The 18,734-nt window shown below is 23.2% G+C and overlaps 1 protein-coding gene across 1 annotated transcript in view; it reads right to left on the bottom strand.

Moving 5' to 3' along the window:
• LOC111623440 overlaps positions 1-17,980 on the bottom strand; it is a 40,762-nt gene extending 22,782 nt beyond the window's left edge. Inside the window, exon 1 of the mRNA XM_023366014.1 lies at positions 17,920-17,980. The gene's annotated coding sequence lies outside the window, so the exon portion shown is untranslated. The remainder of the gene's footprint in view (positions 1-17,919) is intronic.
• Between the last annotated feature and the right edge of the window lie 754 nt (positions 17,981-18,734).

The following is an 18,734-nucleotide window of genomic DNA, read 5'->3' as shown; positions in this document are numbered from 1 at the left end:
AACATTAAATTTAAATAAAATTTTAAAGTTTGTTTAACATCTAAACTTTTATTTTAAACTTTGGACGTTAGCCTAAGTATAAAATGAGACCATTTGATTAAGATTTACTTAATAATCTTAGTCTTAATTTAAGTTTACTTTAGTTGCATATATGTGATTGCATATTTTCATAATTAAAGTTAATACAAGTTAAATTAATTTTACTAAAAAGCTGACAGATTAATCTTTAAACATGTAATTATTCAAATCTTAGCTGTACTAATTTAATATTTTATATACCAGCGATTCTTCAGATTTGCAAGCTCCTCTAAGATTGCGGTTTGTACTTGGAGAGGCTTTGGATTAAAAGTATTAATTAGTGAATATCAGAAAGATAGATCATTTGATGTGGTGGAAAATAACCATATTAATAGGCATAAATGATAATAATTAGAAGTTGAAAAATGTTTAATAAAGTAAATTAAAAATTTGTAATAATTAGCTTTGAAAATAGCGTATTAAACAGAAGAAAACAAATCAAAGTTAAATAACATTTACATTAAATAAATTTAAAATTGAAAATAATCTGAAAGTTATACAGATTATTTTAATTATTATGAAAATTTGTCAACTTTGATAAATATTGATTACGTTAGCGCTTACAAAGTTAAAATCAACCATTGACGTTTAATCTGTTTATATTTACTTTTCCAATTTACAAGTGGCAATATAATGAGAAATAAAGAATAATATATATCTACTTAATAATACATTGTTTTTGCCAAAACATTAAAGAAAATACTTGAGTAAACTGAAACTATATTTTAATTTGTTTCCATAAACAAAATAAAATTTGTTATATTTTTTCAATTCTTAATTTGTTTAAGGTTAAATTTCAGAATAGTTTTTATGTACATTAAAGAAACTTAATTATAAATTTATTCTTTCCAATTGTAAGTTCCAAGTAGATGTCATCGCTACAAATCCAGTAAATCCCTAAGATGTTATTAAAAAGCAATGTAAGAATTACTACACAAAAATAAGTTATAAAATCAAATATTTTAATCGAATAAATGTATGCTTGAGTAACGATTATTAAATTTAAAAAACTGTAATTTGTTTGTGAAAAATATTAACCTAATAAAAATAATAATACTGTATAAATCTCAACTATTAATAATATTTATGCAAGTTTTTCAATTTATAAGAAAAATAAATAATATTTTTGATTATCAAATGTATTACTTATTTTTCTTATTTAAAAAAAATTAAAATAATCTTATTCCTATTGACTTAATTCTTAATTTATAACGATCCGCACATTAGTGAGATGTCAAATAACCTACTTACAAAACGGTAGAAAAAATTAATAGTAAATTATTTATAAAATATTTATAAATATAATTCAATATTTATTAATACGCACGTTTTATAGTTTACCTTTTCATTCTTCGTTTAACGATAGCTATCTTTTATTTGTTATTTTACGTTATTAATGATTCAATAGATATTGAGACAAATTTAATACTGTAATAACAATTATTTAATCTTACAATATTCAATATAATTTCATTAATTATTTCAACATTTTGATATCACTATAAGAAATTCTTATCAATATTTAAAACATCACAAAAGTAATTTTATTACATTAATTTTAACTTTAATAAAATATCAATTAAATTAAAATTTATTAAAGATTTATCTTTTATTAAAGATTTTTGTTGACTGTATTCCTTGCATATATTTTGTCAATTTTTAATTTATTCGTTCAAGGTATCTAATTTTCTTTATGTAGCGCGTATTTTGCGATTTAAATCTTAATGGTAAAGATTATAAAATATATTTTCTGACACGAAAGTTAGTTTTTTAATAGTTTATTTTACTAATACCATATACAATTTAATTTTAATCGCATTAAAGGCTGGAAACGTTAATCAATAATTTTATGTATTTCTTATTTAAATTATAACTTATACTTGATTATAATTTTCTCGGAGAAACAAACTTAGAAGCAGTTAATATTTAGTTTAACTTAAAAGTTAAGTTTCTTTAATTTTTATATNTATATAATATAAAATAATAATTATAATTTAGATCAAATATCAAATTATTAGATAATTTCTTTTCGTCTGATCGTGCAGATAAACCGTTCTGAAAAAATTGATTCTTATCTAAACTCTAGAAACAAATTTTTCTTCTTAAAATAATTCAATTTAAAATAATAATTAAAATTATTTGTTTTGTTTACAATGTTAAAAAAAATTATTTTAAAAATGTCTTCTTTAAAAAATAATCATCTTTTCATCGAAAAAATTATACATTACCAAGACTAATTTTTTTAGAAAATAATTATTATTGCATAAAACAACTGTTAAGTTATAACAAAATTCTATTTCTATTAAATTCATAATTCTGATTACGATTAATGAAAAAACTTTAAATTCATAATAACAAGTATAAATTATAAAGTAAATATAAAGGCATTAATAAAGTAGTAACGTAACAACAATTTATATAAACATATACCAGTATATCTTTATAATTAATTTATAATAATATAATAATGTATTGCTGTTTATAACTTACTGTATAAATAACTTGACATTTACTTCATAATTGCTATATAACATACTGATTTTGAACATCTGAATCTAAAATCAAATTAGGATTAGAATATTTGATAAATGCAAACAACACTTCTCTAATTATTATGGATGATTTATCAACGATTCATTGATTCATTAATTGATTATTCCTTTACATATGTATTAAAAGTAAAGTAATGATGAATTACTTTATAACAGTTTTTTTTAATTTCGATACTTTTTAGAAAATGTTGATTTGTCACGATTATTATTATATCAAATGACAATAATCTTATATAAAGCGCATTATGCGCAACGTCTTACAATTTATTTTAAAATAAATTACATCAGAAATTAATGGAAGTTGTTTTCAAAGTAAAAAATAAAATATTTATAATGACTACAATTATTTTTCGATTAAAATAGAAAAATTTCAAAAGAATTATCTCAATTTTTCATAATAATTTATTTTAACATTAATTAAATAAATATTTAAACAAAAATAGTTGCTATTGATGAAAGAACGTGTATGGTGTTTAGTTTCAATGAATATCAGTTTTCAATTAAATCACGAATATGAAATTACAGCAATTACAATACTTAAAATTACACGTTGACTTTTAGTGAAATATTTAATAATTAATGTTGAAATTACTTAAATTTGAGATATAATTTAATTTAATCGTTGTTGAATTATTGTTTATATTTCGTTTTAAATTCAATACAAAAAACGTAAAATTAATTTGTATTCAAGTTAAAATATATTCATTTGTATTTAATTAAGAGGTAAAATGTACGTGTAATTAAACAATATTAATGTCTTAAATTTATAAACTTTTAGTTTCCGAATTAGTTTATAAAATTAAACAGTTAGTTTAATGATAAGATCAGCAAATTAAGTTTAACATTTAAAAAAGTTTTGTAAAAGAATTCACTAAAAAAATATAATGTCTACCAACTTTAATACAATTGTTTTCAATTTTAGATATTAATTGTTCCAAACAATTTACTTCAGTAAAATAACGTCTAACTGTTTCAATGATTAAAGAAAATCTGTTTTACTTCTTTCAATTGGAATTTGATATGTTATATACGACTATAATTTGTTACTGTTGTGTTTTACTAAACAAATGTATAAAATTCCTATTGTTCTAAATATTAGATATCAAAAGACTTACAGATTATCGAAATTACTATAAATTGTTTCATTTACTATTAAGCCATATCAACATTAAGATATAATTATATATTTATTTCGATATATTGAAATTTTCGTAATTATTTTCTTATTTGATGTAGAATTATTCTTATCGTTTTTAATGTTACAGATGTATTTTAAAAACAATAAAATATTGTATAAAATTAAAATTAATATCAAAACAAAATATATAACTTTATAAATATGTATATACATACAATAAAACGTCAGCATAGCCAAGAAAGGAAGGATGTCAACCTATCACTCTGAGATAGCCAGATTACAATCCTGATGAAGCGATTTAGAAACTTTTCGTGTGCCGAATATGTCGACTCAGTCCCTCATCACCCAGTTGTTTCCGAAATCATAAAGGGCAAGATTAAAAGCCATTAAAAAGAGTATTCTGGGGACATTAGAAAAGCCATGAAGGACTTTCTTATGCGTGGAAAGAGTAGGAGTACGGTATAGTACAATATACTGTATATTATACGAGTTTTTGAATTAATTTAGAAATGCCACTTTTCCTAATTACAAAGCATTTATTTTGCATTTTCGTGCGTTATGTTTACCGCATCTAGTCTATAGAAACCACAGAAATTTCTTTTATTTTAAAATTTAATGAATCTAAATTTAAAATAATAATAATAATAATTCAATTGCATCAAAAAATTCAAAAAATTAATTAGTCCAATATTGATTAACTGTATTATTTATATATTAACTAATTAAAATTTTTTGTATTGTATTTTTATTGTTGATATAAATACGATTAAATTTACACGAATAATGTTAATATTTGCATATTTCTATGTTCGAATAATAGCAAATACTTCATGATTTTAGAAAATTTCATAAAAATCTTTTAAATATAATAAGCTATTCTTTGTCAATAGTAAAAATAGTTCAAGATATAATAATAAAGTTTCAGAAAAAGATTTTTCTCCTTCTGAAATTGAACGTTTGTTTCTATTAAAAATAAATACAGTATCTTCAATATGCGTATGATGCACTGTAACAGCGATAGTCTCTTCATTTGCGATAATGATGTAACTTGAATGATGACGCTTCATTAAGCGTCATCATTCAAGTTACATCATCAAGAGATAATAATTTTAATAACAAGTCAAGATATGCATAATTTGAAAACTATCCACAAATTACCAATGATAATTCATTAATATAATTTTTAAATGAATAATTTTAAAAAACAGAAATAGGCATTTTTATTATTTTCAGATCATTTTTACATACCGTATTATATCTCTTTATATAGAGAAAAACTATAATGAAGTTTTTTCAGAATTTTTAAATTAAATTAACGATGTTATATATGATATGAAACGTTAAAATATCGTTTTTTACTGTATAATATATTAATTCAATTTCTATAGAAATTTATATTATAAAAACTGATATAGAATAACTATTGTATTATATTGTCAAAATAAATTAAAACAACTTATTTAACTGCTTTATCATTTTGAAAAATTTAATAGTTTTGTATAATGTTAATAAATAAAAATTTAAATAGTTAATTGAATTCATTTAGTCAGAATTACATTAATTTAAGCATGGAAAGAGAATAATATATTTATTTAAAATTATTATTCAGTTAACAAGCCTATAATGATCTTTCGTTTAACCTTCTCAATTTACCATAAAATAATACAGGTAAATATTGTGGCAGATACTAAATCCTAAAAGATGTATAGATTACTCTTACGATTGTTGTTAAACAATTTAACGAAAGCAAATTATTGTTTAACAATATTACTGAGTTATAATATAAATAATATATGGTTCTGCAATTATATAGTGTATAATGTACAGTGTATGTAAACATTTTGAGATAAATTTAGTAATCTTTATAAAATTTTCACATAGACTGTATATATGATCGAAATGTAATTGAATTTAATTTATTTCTTTTGTGCATATTTCCGAATTAATATTTTAAAAAAGCTGTATACAGAAAAGTATTCGGAATAATGAATTAACTAAATATTATTTTCGAGTACTTTTACATTTTTTTTAATTTTTGATGAAGAGAAGTTCGCTTATAATATTTATTGATAATTGTATTGCCTTTATTTTTTATTTATTTTAAATTTTCGGTGTCAAAGGATTTGAGTATTTCTCATTATTTCAAGGCTGTGCATACGGGAAGAGTTTTAGGGTTTAACCCCCGTCTCATCTGGAAAAATTTAATTTTAATTTAATTTTATTTTTTAAACATCATATTGCATATTATAATATATTTATTTTGTACCCGTTCAATTTTTCCTTACTCTACTGTATTGTGTTACTCTATGCCTAAATTGTAAAATTTAATAAAGTACGTTATGAAAAACGAATGCGGATTTTTTAAAGGAATTTTAAAAATCCTGTGCAAGGACCTGCATTATATGTTATCAGATTGATTTTACTTGCTATTAAATTTATACTCTATTTATTATAAAGCTAACAGATACGTTAAAATATTTATGTAAACCATATTGAAACTATATTGTATTAATATCATTGACACTTAAAGATACTGCAATGAAGAATCAGTGGCACCCTGCAATGGAGAATCCTTCTTCGTGGCAATGTTCCGTTATAAAAAATCTCTATTAGTCACAAATAATTTGAGTCTGAATTCATTTTCTATATTTGACATATGTTGATTGACTCTATTGAGAATCAGATTCACTATAATGGAAAATATTTGATTTGAGGTGAGCAATATAACCCAAGAGAAACCGTAGCCTTACAAAAAATTTTAGTTGTTCATTGCTATTATTAAATAATACTTCTTTATTAAGAGAAAGTTAATAATAAAAAATTAAATAATAAATGTCAGCTAATTTAAGAATGAAAATAGAAAATTTCGCGGAGGAAAAGACAGTTTAATTTATATCGGGATTTTGTAATAATAATTCTATTCAGCATCATTCGGATTAGTGTTAGAACGAAAAATAACGTTTTATTTCAAATATTTTTGTCTTTTTTTAATATATGACGAAAAGTATTAACTCATTTCTAAATCTTCATAAAGTAAAACATTTTACGATAACTTTTAATATTTATTAGAATAAAATATATTGTTATAATAATATCAACGTTTAAAATTGACTATGAATTCCTTGTATTATTGAAAGAAAACCCAAGAATAACATAGTTTTGAAATAGGGTTTCCTTTGATAGTAAATTTAAACATGAATAAGAAAAACTGATACAGATGAATACTTTTAAAGTTAACATTAAATTGGAAATTTTAATAAATATTCTGATTCTAATAAGGAATAAGTTTGAACACAATTCCAGATATTTCTGTTACCTGTAAAAATAATTTTAGCAAACGCAAAAAAAGTTGTTATTGCAAACGACAAGAAAATTTGCAACTTTTACTAAATTGTGTATTAAAAAAAATTACATGAATTATTACAGACCAAAATATTTGAGATACTTTGCTCCGTAGAAATCATTTAGTAAATGATTACGTTAAAAATCATGTTAAATTCGAATTACGGATATGTCAAACTAGGTTATTATACTACAGTTAAAGCGTCAGTATTATTGATGTAAAAAATTCTATTCAGTATACAGTACTTTAATACTAATTCGAATAATATTTAAAAACTTAAATTAAAAACCATTAAAATTTTACATATAAAATATAACTTTAAATAAATTCTTCCGATGGAAATTTTTCAGACTAAAATTTTTCCGATTGTTGGATTAAACACTGTTTGCTCCCTTTCTGTAGGATTAAAGTTTCTTTCTTAATTTTGTATTATACAAAAAACAAATTAGATTTTCCTATTAATTTAGTGATCTAATTGAAAAGAATTAATAGTTTGAAATATACATTTTTAATTGCGCTAATAAAAAGAATACGAATTTATTTAAGATTTGTCGTTTTACAAAACTATAAAACGGAAACAAAAGATACAATAATTAAAGAAATGTTTACAATTAATTAAAAAAAAAAACATTGACACTGTAAGAGATGACGACAAAGAGACAGAAAATTTATTTTTCTATTACATTAACAGATATGTTTGAATCGAGACAAGGGTAATAATTGCAACTACAGTAGAGCGTCGATTTTCCGAAAGTCAATCATCCGAAAGAATTCCAGTCAGCAAATTTAAATTTTCGCCAGTGCTGTGGCGCTTCAATCCTTGGCTATGTCTTGGGCTAGTCAAATATTTTACGTTTTTGATACTAAATTAACATCTGAAGTATAATTTTTTATTGTTTTTATATTTTTCAATATATTTATTTTGTTTGTACAAAATAAAAAAATANTTAATTTACAACGCTTACTGCTAACTTTTTATTACTTTTTACTGAAAAAAAAAGTTACAGTTTATTTTTTATTTTCGTCAGATATTAGCTTACTAACGTTTTCTATTGTCCGATCTGTATTTGAATATTATTATGATAGGCTTTAACGTTCTTGTTCGAAAATGTATTAGAAATATCTTTATTTATACAATGTATAAGGACTAAAGGTGACAGGAACAACAGTAACCTTCTTAACGATAAAACAACACAAAAAGCAATTATATCAACCCAAAAACATTGACAATGGAAGGAATGACGACAAGAAGACAAAACATTTATTTATTTTATTAAAATAACTGATGTGTTTGCCTTTAAATGGTAGTCATAATATATATATTATTTTAATTAACTACCATTAAAAGACAAATAGTTATATAGTTATTATCCTTGTCTCCTTTCAAACATATTAGTTGATTTTAATAAAAAAATAAAGTTTTTCTCTCCTAGTCATCCCTTATATTGTCAATGATTTTTGAGTTGATATAACCGCTTTTTGTGTATTTTGTAAAAAAAAAGTTGCTGTTGTTGTTTGTCATTTCAGGCCTTTTACATTGTATAAATAGTATTTATAACACATTTACAAACAAGAACTCTAATACCTATGTCTTCTTTAATAATATTCAAATCTATATTAAACGATAGAAAACATTTATAATACACTGTGAAAATAAATATAATAAACTTAATATTTTAGTAAAAAGTAGTAACAAGCCATCGCTTTTATTCGATTACAGCAACGCGACATGTGGGCGATCTGCCGAAGGGGGAGAGGTCTTTTATGGGAAACTGTTTTAAAAATCAGTGTTATATAGTATTTATAACAATATCCAAATTTGCATAGTAATAAAAGAATAGTTAANCCGATAAAACGTCGTCCAACTCCATGGGAGAGACGTTGCCGTGCGACTGCTCCTCACCTCTACTCCCGCTTTTTAACCCCAAGACATTTTCCGACACCAGGGCGGCGCTGTGCCATCCGCATGGACCTCGTTGACCAATCCGAGATGATCTTACATTAGTCCTTTAACGAGATCTGAGGCCTGTGTGAATGGGATGAAGTTCGGAAGATTCGAACTGGTGATGCTCGCTTGAAAGAGGATAAATCGATCGGTCAGTGCCTTGATTCAAAGGCTAAATTTAAAGGTTTTTCATTAAATATCAACATCCGGATGTGGAAAAAACTCTATTTTGGAGGTCGTGTTCGGAGCTTCTAGTCCTTATTATTCGATTTTGGAGAGAATTTAAGTGCTAGTTACCCTCATATTACTTATCACATGTGTATTCCCTACGAGAGAATATGTTTCCTCATACAAACGATGAAATATTTATGAGATAACAGAGAGAAAAAGGAAGATATTTAAATTTTCTTTGTATACATTTTTAAAATTTATGATCTTCCACGTTTTCTTATCTTTTTTCGGCTGATTTTATAACGATTTAACTGTGTCGAATTACTATAATAATAAAAATTTGTTTAATATATAGCTAATATCATAAAATTTACTTTGATACTTATACAGATAAGTAAAATATGATATTTATACACGAAACGAGTAAAAAATGCACAGTTTAATGCTATACACGAAAGAAAAATATAAGAAACATACCATATTTGGCAACATTATCATAGAAAAAATATATTTTTCTATACAAATGTAAGTCATTTATATTGAAATTTTACTCAAATTTTTAGTCAAAATAATTTACTTTTGTGAAGGAAAGTCGCCGGGAACACTTTATTTGACATTTTATTATATATTTTTATTTGAATTAATAGAAACAAAGAGTATATTTTAAAATATAGGGTGGCTCAAAACTCACTTAACCGTGTCACATTTATGGGTACACTTATGAATGTGAATCGTAATTTGAATTTAGAATAATTGCTCTTCTACAAAATTAATGAAAATTTATGATTAAATTGCTCTTTCATTCAAGTACTTACAAGTTAGTCTTTACAATACTTAACTGACTTTTGGAACTTGTATGCATATTGTGAAATTCTAATATTTGCTTCAAAACAAAAATTATTATAATCTTAATTATTTACTGTTGCTAACAATTACTATTTTTTCAGAGAATATAAAAAGGATTTATTGATCATAATTCAATTTTTTCTTTGACATATAAGTTAGTTTTTGAAAACGACAATATTACTTTGAAAATGATGTAACATGAACTTGCTTAAATTAGTAAATTATTTTTGTTAACTGAATATAATTAGACTGTATTATGTAGAAGCCATTTTATCTTATAATATATCTTATATAAGTTAATTTTTAGAAGTTAAAATTTATTTTAATAGTAAAACCTAATTAAAAGTTAAATTTTACATAAAGAATTTTCTACTTTTCTTTTTCTCTAAACTGATGTACGTACAAGTTGTTTATTAAAATTATTATGATAAATTATAATGAAAAAATATATGTTATATAAAGAATTTAAAAATAAATTTTCTAAATAAAGACTACAAAATTAAGTAAACAAAAAAATTGTAATCCAAAAAAACTACTGTATTGAAAATATTACATCTACATTTCAGTTTTAAAAGTTGAAACATTTAAATTAACTTTATACATAGAAGCCACAAAAATGAAAATATTGTTCTTTTACCTTAAAACATGGACGAGATTAATAATGTTACTTAATAATTTGGAAGACTAAACTGTATATCTCATTTATTTAACGTTCGAAATTGAATCAATTTTTATCTTATGTACAGCACAGTACAGTACATTTAATAATTTTCAAAATACAAAAGTAAAGTGAAATCAAAAATTAATCTATCGCAAAACATTAGATCTCATTGAAAAAATCATTTATAAAAAAATTAATAATTTAAAGTCAATCCTAAAAGAGTTTTTACGCTAATTTTATGGCGTTTTATCTCTCCAACACTTGATACTTTTGAATCGCTAACATTTTGAAATATTCCCTAGTCTCTGTTTACACTAAAAAGTTAAAATTTTTTGGATTTTTCATTAAACTGGAAATATTCGTTTCTGTTAAATGAATGATATAGATACTACATTAAAAATTTTCCCATCAGACGGGATGGGATTAAAGTAGAATCTGTTATAAAATTTTAAAGTAATGTTAGATCCCTGATTAATTATTATTTGAAGCTGATCTACTTCTCTTATTAATAGTTTCGATTATTATAAACTTCAAATATCTTAATTTAAATTTAAATTTAATTAACTTTATTTTAAAATTGGCAATTTTTTTTATCATTTTCAATGTATAAAAAAATAGTTTATGATTAAGCTTAAAATTTATTTAATTTATCTGATAATTTAAATAATTGAAATAGTGTTATAAATTTTTGTGGTTTTGAGATTTTCACATAAGATAGGGTGAAATAGTAATTGTGGAAGTTAAATATTGATGAAGGAAGAGAAAAACACAGAAGATAATAACTCTTTACGTGGTTCGTTAACTTAACTCCTATTATGGTATATTTCACACTAAATTATACGTTATACATTAACAGAAGAATTCTTACAATGATCATTATTTAACTTGTGTTGAAATTGATTAAAGAGATAGAGTGAAAAAAACGAAAATTCGATGAACCAAAAACTAAGAAATTATTATTAATCTTCAATGTTTTCTAAGAATATAAATTCTTGTTATTTGCCAGAAAGTAAGGAATAATATTTTATTTGTGTTTTGTATTTAATTAGTTAAAAGTTTTATGTAAATATATATAAATTCGACTAAAACATTTAAGATATTTTAATCTTTATTGCGATTTATATCTACATATATAGAAAGTTAAAAGAATCACGGATTTCTTTTCTTTAACTTTCTATTTGATTCATATAATATTATTTAATTTATAAGCATAATTTTTAGCGAATTTGCTCAAAATAACAAATATCATTTTAAAAATTATCATAAAGCTCCATTTTCAGCATATAAATTATAGTAGAAGCTGTAGTTACTTTTTAAGACTTCCATTAATTTGATAAAACGTTCTCCATTAATTTTTTGACAAAAATCTTTTCATTGTGGAATAAAATTTTTATATTTAAATTAAATGTTATATAGACAATAAATTTTGTGATAAAATTAATTTTCTTTGATAGAAACTTGTAATCAAAGAGAAAGTAAAGAAAGAAAAACAACAGATAACTCGGCATCTAACTGGTGGTATTATTCTATCTCTATTATAATTATAATCGATCACAAAACTAAAAGAGATAGAGGAATAGATCGACAGAGAAGACAGAATAAACGAATCTTAATTATAGTCACACCTTGAATGACTGTATAAAATATCCTATTATATTCCTAAACACATTATACAATCAACTTCGATAATCAGGAAAACATTTTATAAATTAATATAATTAAAGCGTTTTGAAGAAACAGCTATATTATTGCAATCAGAAAAGTTTCCATTGATTATAAAGAAAATTGTTGATAAGATAATTTTTTATTTTATTTTCAATTAGAAACGTAATTGCTACGATCTTTAATTAGAGTTAACTCACAAATTAAAATTTGTTCAGGAAACATATATGACACATTAATACTCTATTAATACCGATTTCTCTCTTAATCTCCAATCGTATCTCTTGGTACAAATTCAATTCAATTATTTCCAAACTAACGATTTAATTCAATACTTAATCACATTAGTACAATTAAAAGTCATTTCTGAGAGATAAATCTGTACAATAATTTAAGATAAATGAAAATATTTTTATTTTATTTTTAGAAATTCGCAGTTAAATTTACTAATTAAACGAAGAAAATTTTTATTCTTTATCAAATATTATTGTAGGAATTATAGATTTTAATAAAATTCAAATACGAATATATTAATAATACTTACAAAACGTTCATAAATCGGATACATTTAGCTACTTATTATATACGTAGATATAGGTTTTATGGTTGAGTTTAAAACTTGAAATTCTTGAAATTTATATTCAAATTTTACCCTTAAATTATTTCAGATAAAATTAAACTATTTATTAAAAAAAACTATTTAATGGTCTGGTGGTTTTGAGTAAATTTTGATAAAATACTATTATAAAATTAGACGTAAAACAATTTAATTTAAATATAATTTTAAAAATTGCGTCTAAGTTAGCTAATAACAGAATAATTTACGTTTTTGTTGCTATTATTATTGTTTTAACTGAAATGTATAAAATTCACAGTTTCAAAATCTTGATTTTAATAATATAAAAATAAATTTGTAGTAAGGAATAGTGTCATATTGTAGATGATACGTTTCAATGAAATATTGGATTGCCAATAAACCAATAATAAGCTGGTAAAAATAAAGCAAGATCAGAATTTTAATCTGAAATTATTCATAAATACTTACCTGCCTAGAATAGTATCCTTTTTTTATTTTAGACCATTTCTACCCTGCAGGTTCAAAGAGGGCCCTTTTTATCCCATGCCCATCATGAATTCAGTCAGGCTCACAATGGGGGTGCTCAGGTGGTAAAGAATGGGACTCAACATATCCGAGACAGACCGTCCACGAAAAACTCTGGAGGTTTCTTGCTCGGATTTAATTCTTGGTCCCTGATAATAGCAAGCTGCCTTTACCACCATCGGTTGTCTATAAATGTATAAATATCAAATTGCTTCGAAATCTGAACTTTACAACATAAGCTTTTCTGGAACATTTAGCTAAAATTTAAAACAAAAAAAAAACTAACTAAATGATCAAACTTTTTCAAATTTAATGTAATACTTTTCGGTAATATTTCCTTTGTATATAGATACAATGTTAAATTATTTTGTATTTTAAGTACCATGGTAGTCCTTTCATTTGAATATGTAATTTTAACTTCATGCCCAAACAAAAAATTCTGTAAATCTATTACAAAATACTGAACATCTCAAATTGAGTAGGTATTTATTTTTTATTTATTGATTCTTTGTATTGAAAAGTTTTCTGAAAATATTCACTGTGTAATATTCACTTTATTGTACCGTAATCATTTGCAATTCCTATAAAATTTAGAATACTTGAAAATAGCAAAGGTTCGGTTTCTTGATTAATTTCGAAAGTACAATTGTCTAACTCAACGGTAACGCTATATTTCAATTAGGAACAATGAATTTCTGTTATTTGCAGAGTGATTCTCGTTGTTCGCATTGAAGTCAGTTAAACTATGATAAGTGTTTTAAGCTAATATTACACGCCTTTAATTCATTTTGTATAGTAAAAAAATATGTTAAAATAAAATCAAATTAATTGCACTATATCAACACTAAACAAAATGAAGATAAACAGGAAAAGTCGAAATCTTCGCCTACGCTTCATCTATAGAATTTTTATTTTTAAGTCGAGAAAGTCATTCTCTAATTTGTTATATCACAAATATAAGAAAAAGAAATATTAATTGTTATGAAGAAAGGCATTTACAAACTTGTATTACTATTGATTTTCAAATGTAATATAAATCCTTATAAATATCTTTTTTGTGATGATAATCGCATAAGTAATTAAATTATAGCATTACCAATTATGCATTTAATTGCTGATATTATTTTGCGATAAAAAGAATAATGTATCGAGCATATTTTAATTTTTAATATAACATATGTTAATCATGGCAAAAATATTTTAATTATAGACAACAACAAAAAATTACGTTCAAAAGTTTCCAGCGACTCTCTGCCGTAAAATGAAATTAAATAGTTACACTTCAATGATTTTATTTCCTACTCTGACGTTTTTTTCTTTATTTTTTGCATAGAAGTATGAATATTTTATATAAAAAAAATATAAAAATATGTTATTTTAAAGAAAGATCGGATAATTTTCTTAACTGCTTTCTTAAAAAATCAAATAGCAAGAGATTTAAATTTATTTTCAGAAAAATTTATCTTATTAAATAGTGTATTGTTTGCTATTTTATATAAAAAATTTTATAAATAAAAACACAATATAAAATTCAGATATCGGATAAATTATTTGATATTTTTAGATATAAATTTTTTATATGAATATGTACTGTACAGTCCTTAGCACTTTAACAAATGTTCTTTTCCTCTTAGTCTGTACTAAGAGACTAAGAGGAAAAGAACATTTGTTTGTACTAAGAGACTTATAAAAAATAAATTATTTATTATATTCTTTTCCTGTACTGAGGAAAAGAATATAATAAATAATTTATTTTTATAAGCTAATGGGATTGAGTAGCTGATTTCGATTAATTGGTCGTTTAAAAACGGAACATAAAAGTAAAAGAAAAAAAATGAAAATAGAAGGAATGAGGACCATAAATTGTCATAAGTTTATAAATTATTATAATAAAGATATATTATTTATTTATTTTAAAAAGGCTTCAGTTTGGAAGCTGGCTTCTTATCTTCCAAACTCAGGCCTTTCATTTAAAGAAATGATTGTATTATTTTTTATTCACTTTTTGATCTGACGAAATAGATTTTTTCTAATAACTATGAATTTTTATTTAAGATGTAAAAAATTACTTATAATTACTTCATGAAGAAAATATTTAATAAATTTTAAGCTTTTTAAAAACATAAAAGTTAAAAAGATTTATTTTCAAAGATTGATTTATTCATTCGAATTCCAGAGCAAACTATTTAAAGAAACACATTAAAAATAATAATAATAATAATAGTAAGAAAGATTGAATGAAAGAAAAATTAAATATTACGTAGAATGAAATGAGATTAGTAAAGAAGTATCACCAGCTATTATTCTTTATATAAATTTTATTGGGAATCTATTCTAGAAACAAACAGACAATGGAAATAGGAAATGAGATATCATTAAACTGTCACATGCTTCTAAGAAAAGAAATATAATAGAAACAAAACTGTAAAAAATGAATTTAATAAATATTAAACTTAATATAGCAATAAGTATAGCTTATATTCGTTTTATCCAAAACCCAAAAATAGATATTCTTTATATTTTTAATTGGAAAATAATTTTTTTCTTTCCGCCGTATGAGCACTAAGAGGGAAATAATTGGAAAATAATTTCCATTATTAATCGCAATAAAAATATATACTTTGATTAAAATCCAAATGACTTCATTTCTAATATCGAAAAATAACAAACACAATTACAATTTATTTTAAATAATTTTTCAATAATTGTAAATATAATAATATTTTATTAGTTATTTTACTTATATCAAGATTATAGCAATACTTAATTGGCATTTAATATCATATTTATTTTATATTTTCTTGTATGGTCCCGTTTTCCTAATTAACTAATTAATTAGAAAACTTGTTATAATATTTCTCTATTAATTTCAGTTATTTTAACAAGCATTATTCAAGATTTATCGATAAATTTGTTCTGTAAACTTTTGTTACCATCTACTTCTATTGGAGATAAAAATCTTAAAAAATGGATTTAATAGATAAATTTATAGCAAATAAAAAAAATTAAATATAAAATATAATTTATAGTATTAATGTATAATATATTATATATTTTTCTTTATACGTTTTGAATAAATATTAATTTTCTAATCTAAGCGAATCGAAGAAGTTTTTTAAAAGTACTTTTTGACTCAAAATAAGTAAAATTTTTAAATAAATTCATACGAAAATAAGATTTTATAACAATAAATTTTTAGTGTTAGATTAAATATCGCTGTTCTTATTATTGTGTGTTCCTAAAAATAATTTGTTTTAATAAGAATAACTCAAATATTCACCTGGATATCCGTTTGTATTATAAAACCAAGAGATAAATTCTAGTTGAAGAAACACAAATTTCAAAAGTTATTCTATTTTTATGTTACAGATCATTAGTTGCGATGAAAAATCAGATAAATGCTGACTGTAATGAAAGTATTCTCAAAGTTTTTTCTTTTATATTTTCAAATCTTGATTTCAAATTTTGTTCAGTTTAAATATTTAAGTATTCAGAGAATATAATTCTTGATCTATTGAAATATTTAAATTGCAAAATTAGATATTTCTACTTGATGAATTTTTATGGATATCCTCAAACAATAATAATAATAATACATTATTAATACATTATTGAATGTTATGCCTTTTAAATATTTTATTTAAACTTAACTCTAAAAATCATTAAACTGAATTGCTCGAAATTATGCAATTATGCGATTTACATAAGTTCAAAAGTGTTTTATTTATAAGAATCAAAGCCGACAAAGCTATGAATATAAATATGACATATAATTTTTGAACTGAAAAAGTTTATTAAAACAATATAAAATTTAACTTTTATAAATGTATAGGCGAAATATGCCTGATTTAGCTAATGTACTTGGAATTAATTTATAATAGAATTTCTTACAAAATACTAGTTGAATAAAGATGTTATTAAAGGTATTATCAGCTTCTTGCAATATTTAAATATTATTGAAATATTATCCTAAATATATACTTACCTGTCTGTACTCTAAACGCATTTTTCTTTATATTATGAGTAGAAAATTAATTGCATATTAAATTAAAAAACGTTAAAATTAACACATTTCGTCTCCGTGTTAATAAGTAGACTTAATTTAACTTTATCATGATGTGCAATTAAATAAAAACACATTTTTATTTATTTTATTTTTAAATATAATATTTTTTCTTTCTAATATTACATTAGAATTTTTATTTACTCGTTTTTATAACTAATTATTTGCTAAAATATAAAACGGAGGAATTAAAAAGCGCAACAATAATAAAACGGAAACTTAAATATAGACTAAATCAATTAAAATGTAAAACAATACTTCTTTTAAATAAATAATGAATGCAAAATTTTTTTTCAAATGAAAGACAAATTTTTCGTATTTTAGCAAAATGTTAAAATCAAAGTATGATGTAGCTTACCCGAATAACGGCTTCAGAAAAGGGCTGATCGAGTAATTCGCTGCCAACTAGCGCCGAGCGAATGAATGTGACGGAAGAGACAACCACTTCTCTTTTATATCCGCAGAGTGTAAGGGGGCGGCCTGACAGATGAAGAACGGCAGATGAAAGTTTATCGCTTGAACAGATTGTATTTGCATTGCACGCCACACAGGTGACGTGTCCTTAATCCAATTAACACTTTGTCATCTCAACCGCAATATTATCAGTACGTAAGCCAAAAAGATTATCTTCAATCTGCGTTATTTACCAGTGTTTTGAGTTTCCATCCAACTCGAAATTTCATTTTTCATCGATGTTACTTAATGAATATTTAGATAAAATGTAGAGCATATTATCTATTATCTCGAATTAAAATTTTTATCGATAACTACAACTTATCGCTGTATCTATTAAGCATCAACTTGTTTTTTTTTTTATCGATTGATTCGATCGAAATTTTGAATTTAAAGTGTAGCGAGTATTCTTGTTATAGTATCTGTAATCTTAAATGATACGTGAAGTTACGGTTTAGTATAAATATTTTCTTGCCAGAACTTTTCCCAAATAGAAAAAAACACTCGCGAATATCTTTCTATTCGCCGAAAACCGTTTNGATTTGACAGGTGGCTTCGTCTAATTAATTTATAAATAAGCGGTTTTAATTATTTTTTCAGTTAAAACATTCATAGAATGTTTTTGGAACTTTAAATATCCAGTTTATTATTTTAATAAACTCTATAAAATGGTATCGTAAAAAATAAAATTCTTTATGATTAGAATTTACTATTAATCTT

Source organism: Centruroides sculpturatus, unplaced genomic scaffold (genome assembly GCF_000671375.1).
Source record: "Centruroides sculpturatus isolate CEXI.00-Female unplaced genomic scaffold, Cexi_2.0 scaffold190, whole genome shotgun sequence".
Classification (NCBI taxonomy): Eukaryota; Metazoa; Arthropoda; class Arachnida; order Scorpiones; family Buthidae; genus Centruroides; species Centruroides sculpturatus.
This window is presented reverse-complemented; position numbering and strand designations above follow the sequence as displayed.